The sequence below is a fragment of the Lathyrus oleraceus genome, chromosome 3 (assembly GCF_024323335.1).
Source record: "Lathyrus oleraceus cultivar Zhongwan6 chromosome 3, CAAS_Psat_ZW6_1.0, whole genome shotgun sequence".
NCBI classification, from domain to species: domain Eukaryota; kingdom Viridiplantae; phylum Streptophyta; class Magnoliopsida; order Fabales; family Fabaceae; genus Lathyrus; species Lathyrus oleraceus.
This window is the reverse complement of record NC_066581.1, coordinates 178,258,991-178,264,841: the sequence shown is the minus strand read 5'-3', so window position 1 is coordinate 178,264,841 and position 5,851 is coordinate 178,258,991.

Here is a 5,851-nt window from a genome sequence, read left to right as displayed (position 1 = left end):
CATTTTGTACACAGAACATTCAGTTTGAATGTCTGGTGTTTTGTGATTGCTCAATTATTGGCAATCATTGGTTGACTGAAGATATGGCTAGCTGGCGCATTCTGTCAGAGATTTCAACCAGATTTGTTTATTTTCCAAAGAGATCTTTACAGCTGATTTAAAAAGATTTGATTGGAAAATATATCTAGGGTTTTCAAGTTGTCCAATGTTTCTATAAAAAGGGACTCAGAAAACCTGTTTGAACACACAACCAAGACTGAGCGAAATTTAGAGAGAGAGCTAGGGTTTGTGTCTGTAGGTCATTCAAGTCATCCATTGATGATTGAATTAGACTGATTTGTCTTCTTGATCAAAGCTTTGAAGCAAGATCAAGAGTGTGTCTTCTTGATTGAAACTGTGAAGTAAAATCAAGAGTGTTTGTAATTGAAAAGTATTTTCTTTTCACAAGGAGTGTTGTGTAAGATCACGGGTTTGTGATTGTAAGGGAAGTGAGTGGGTTCTCATATCTAAGAGTGCTTAGGTAGAAATTGCACGGGTAGAGATTAGGTGAGAAAGACTGTAACTTGTTGAAGTGTACGGATAGTATTTGAACTAATTCTATTATAGTGAATTTCCTTCCTGGCTTGGTAGCCCCCAGACGTAGGTGAGTTGCACCGAACGGGGTTAACAATTGCTTGTGTTGAATGCTTTACAATTTTGTTTTATTATCTATTGTGTATTAAGAGATATTAGTGTCGTGACATTACCTTCGACATCTTATATCTGATACCAGAATTTCAATTGGTATCAGAGCAGGCATCCTGCTCTGGTTCTGGGTGAGATCTAGGGGCATTACTTTCTGGTACAATGGAGAGAGATGGAGGATTTGTTTATAGGCCACCAATTTTGGATGGTTCTAACTATGACTATTGGAAACCTAGAATGGTAGCGTTTCTGAAATCTCTTGATAACAAGGCTTGGAAAGTTGTGCTAACAGGTTGGGTGTATCCTGTCATTACTAAAGAAGGAGAAGCCACCACTGAGAAGAAGCCTGAAGAACAATGGTCCAAGGAGGAGGATGATCTTGCTCTTGGAAACTCTAAAGCCTTGAATGCAATATTCTATGGGGTAGACAAGAATATTTTCAGGCTAGTCAATAACTGTGAAGTGGCCAGAGATGCGTGGGAGATTCTCAAGGTCACTCATGAAGGCACCTCTAGGGTAAAGATGTCTAGACTTCAGCTGCTCACCTCCAAGTTTGAAAACTTAAGGATGAAAGAAGATGAAAATATTCATGAATTTCACATGAGTATCCTTGAGATAGCTAATGCTTCAGGAGCCCTGGGAGAGAAGATGACAGATGAAAAGTTGGTAAGGAAAATATTCAGGTCACTCCCTAAGAGATTTGCAATGAAGGTGACTGCCATAGAAGAGTCTCAAGACATCTCCAACATGAGGGTAGATGAGTTAATTGGCTCTCTCCAAACCTTTGAGATGGGATTGATTGAGGGAACTGAAAGGAAAACCAAGAGCATTGCCTTTGTATCCAACACAGAAGAGGAAAATAGTCAAGATTTGGATAAAGAGTGGACCAATGATGTTGCAATGCTGGGAAGACAGTTTAACAGATTGTTAAAAAAAATGGATGTAAGGTCCAAGGCAAATGTCAAGAACATCTCGTCTGACATCAGTAAATCCAACAATGCTGGAAGAAAAGCAAAAACAGATGAGAAGCCCAAAGAAGGAAAAGAGGTTCAGTGCTATGAATGTGATGGGTATGGACACATCAGGACTGAATGTGGAACCTACCTTAAGAAACAGAAGATGAGTCTGGCTGCCACATGGTCTGATGAGAGTGATACTGAAGAGGCTGCAAATCTTGTGACTGCTTTGACAGGAAGATGGGAATCTGATGAAGAGTCAAGTGATGGTGAGGTAACCTTTGAGGAATTGGCCTCTACCTACAGAGAGTTGTGTCAGAAAAGTGTTGAGTTGAACAAGCAGTCTTTAAATCAGGAGAAAGACATAACTCAACTTGAGAATGAGAAGGTAGAATTCTTGGAAACCATCTCCAAATTGAAAACAGAAGTTGTAGCTCTAAAGGTCAAGCTAGATGAAGATCAACAAGTTGAGAGCCAGAAGATAGTCCAACTGGAGAAAGAAAAAGTAGAACAAGTGGAAACCATCTTCAAGCTAAAGACTGAAGTTGTGCTCTTAAACTCAAAACTAGAAGAGACAACTAAGTATGTAAGGATGCTGAACAATGGATCTGACTCCTTAGACAAGATTCTTCAAACTGGACAAATCACAGGAGTCAAATCTGGATTAGGGTACCATAAAACTAAGGCTGAAAGTAGTTACACTAGCTGCAAACCTCAAGCTAAACCTAAATGCAGCAATAGTAAGAGCAGGTCCAAGATGTCACATCATATGTCACATCAACAGAAGAGAAAACAGCAGGATGGCAAACACCAAAGATGGAGATGTCATTACTGTGGGAAATTTGGACACTCAAGGCCCTTTTGCTATAAGTTGTATGGTTACCCTACCAACTTTCATCAACAGAAGAAAAAACAGCAGGATGGCAAACACCAAAGACGGAAATGTCATTACTGTGGGAAATCTGGACACTCTAGGTCCTCTTGTTATAAGCTGTATGGTTATCCTAGCCATGTTCATCAACAGACTTACTATCAACCCAGACCCAAATATCACAGGCCTATCAACAAAAAGCAATGGGTTCCTAAGACTAATGTTCTAAGTCTAATAGCTCACAAAGAAGAATGGTATTTTGATAGTGGATGCTCTAGACACATGACTGGGAACTCAGACCTGATAACTGATCTTCACCCTCATGACTTAAGCTATGTAACCTTTGGTGATGGAGCTAAAGGTGAAATGAAGGGGATAGGCAAGCTTGAGTACCCTGGAGCTCCTAAACTTGACGATATTCTTCTGGTCAAGGACCTGACTTCAAATTTAATAAGCATCCGTCAGCTAGGGGATCAAGGTCTGAGTATCATCTTCACTAAAACTGAATGTCAGATTGTGAACAAAGACATTGAAGTAATTATGAGAGGAATCCGGACCAACAACAACTGCTACATGTGGAGCTCTCAAATGGATAATCGCCCTAAGACAAGCACAGTTGCAAGAAGAATCTTCAAGGGAAAGGAAAAGTGTCAGATAAGGATGTTACACCAAAACCTAAGATCTAACCTCAAAGAAGAGAAGGTCATGATGGCTCAAACATCTGAATATATAACTGAGGGTATGAAGTCTGAAGATAATAAGAGCTCTGCTGGAACAGAAACACAAGGAACTAGTGAGATAGAAAAGATATCAGGTGAAAGCAACAATACCCAATCTGGGTGGATGAAATTACTGATAATTATCTGCAATGTCACACTTGATGCTATGACATGTTATTATGACAACCTGTGTGGTACTCCTATGTTCAAAGATCATATTCAGCAAAGCTGGACCAAGTACATTAGTTGCTTTCATCAATCATGTAAACATTATGTGAAAAACAAACTCATAGTTCAACAGCATGAAATGCAACTGACTAACAGGATTGCAAAGGATCTATATGATGTCCAACTGAAAGAGGAAAAGGGAAAATTAGGGGTTTGGCTTCTTGAGAAAATATGGCAATTAATGTGGAGTGGAAAAGGCAAGAAAAATATTGTCTGCCCAATTAAAAGAAAAAACCACAATAATAATGAATCATCTCCCAGTATTGGAAATAGAATCTATTTCATTAGCACGCCCTGCCTGAAGACAATCTTCTCTATCTTCATCACTCTTCTCAGAGAACTTCTGCTAGGGCAAAGAAACTCTTCTCAGAAGTTAAACAACATGTCTCAACATCCTTCAACATCAAGCTCAAAACCCTTCCATACAAGAACCTCCTCCATAGATGTCTTAGATGAAGATTTGCTAGATGTGACTCCTCTGCGTATGATACCAGGTGACGTCCAAGGTTCCTCTTCCATGGGCGGAGCTAAGCAAGGTAATATTCCAGAAAAATCTATTGATAAAAAGGACATGCAATCTACTGATCGAATCATTAGAAACCTAGTTACTAGGATACTGAATGAAGAGCATGGGGTCAAGGACATCTTTACCCCTCTGTCCAGAAGGGACCCTTCTCCTGAGGAGGAAACCCGAACTGAGAATGATGATGACTCATCTAAAACAGAAAAGGAAGTAGCTGCTGAGGGACTATGTTCTCTTGGAAAAAACTCTTCCAGTATGTCCCCTAACACTGCTCAGGACAGTGAGGAAGAAAAGTCTGGGGAAGAAGATGACACGTTGGTCAATCTTGTGAAAACAAGTGTAGCAACAAAACTAAGAAAAAGTAAGAGTGTTGCTGAAATAAGAACAGATAGGAAAGAGAAAAGGGTTGCTGGTATAGGTCCCTCCAAAGCTTGGAGTAAAGTAGAGATCAGGAAGAAGAAAGAAAGAAGTGAGAGTTCTGAATTTGATAAGAATGTCAAAGACGATGTTCCAGACATCTCAGTTGACAAAAGAAAGGTGGTAAAGAAGGCTTCCAACAGAGTTGTTGCTGAGCACCTAGAAAATGGAGGTTTGTCACTCAAAGAAGGGTTGCAGTTGAAAGAGAATTGGGGAAAGAAACTGTTGAAGTGAAGGAAGTAATGGAGTTAATCAAGGCAGCTGGTCTTATGAAAACTGTGACTGCTCTACCTCATTGCTATGAGGGGCTAGTCAAAGAATTCATTGTGAACATTCCTGAGGAAAGTTATGAGGTTTGCAAAGTGGTTGTCAGGGGTAAGTGTGTGAAACTTTCACCAACCATCATCAACAAGTTCCTAGGGAGAGGAATTGATGGAGGGGTAGATTTAGAAACCACAGATAATGAGATTTGTAGGATGATCACAGTTGGGCAAGTTAAAGAATGGCCTAGTAGGAAACACCTATCTGCAAGTAAACTAACTGTCAAGTATGCCATCTTACACAAGATTGGCTCAGCAAATTGGGTACCCACTAATCACATATCTACCATCTCCATTGCTCTTGGGAGGATCATTCATGCCATTGGAACTTAGATAAATTATGATTTTGGAAAGTTTGTATTTGATCAAACCATCAGACATGCCTCCACCAATGCTGTAAAGTTGCCTATTGCATTTCCTTCCATCATCTGTGGCATCATCCTGAGTCAACACCCAGGAATCCTAAGAGCTAGTGATATTCCAAGCAGGAGGAAGACCCCTCTATCTATTCACTATAAGCTCTTTGAAGGAAGTCATGTCAATGATATTGTCATGACATCTGCCAAAAGAGAACCTACAGCTAAAGGAAGTTTGATTGACCAACTAAAAGAGACTTGCAAGGAATTGGACAATGGGATAAAGCTGGCAAAGGCTAGAAAAGAGGCTTTAGAAGTTCTTATCTGTAGCCTGGAGAAGGAAGAAGTAGAAAAGGCTGAGAAGGACTCAGAATCAAACTCCCAATCCAATGGAAGTTCTGGAAGCTCAGAAGGTTCTGAAGGTACAGGTGAAGACACAAGTGAAGGTGAAGATAATTCTTCTTCTTCTGATTAATGATCCCTGGCTGAATTGAAGACTTGGAGGGGTGCTGGAAGGTGTGGTGGAAGTTGTTGTTGTTTGGAAAGTTGTTGACCTGATTGGTTTTTTGTTGTTGTTTTTGTATTTTGTGGCAGTCCTGATGATGCCAGTTATGTAATATTTAGGGCTCTTAAAGAGTTCCTTGGATTTGTGCATTATCTCAGTTGTCTGCTGTGTATAATGTTGGTGTGTACTTCCTGAATATTTTGTTATAACATGCTTAATGTTATAACATCTGTTTTAACTTTCTCTGCTAGACTAATAGACATTTATTTTGT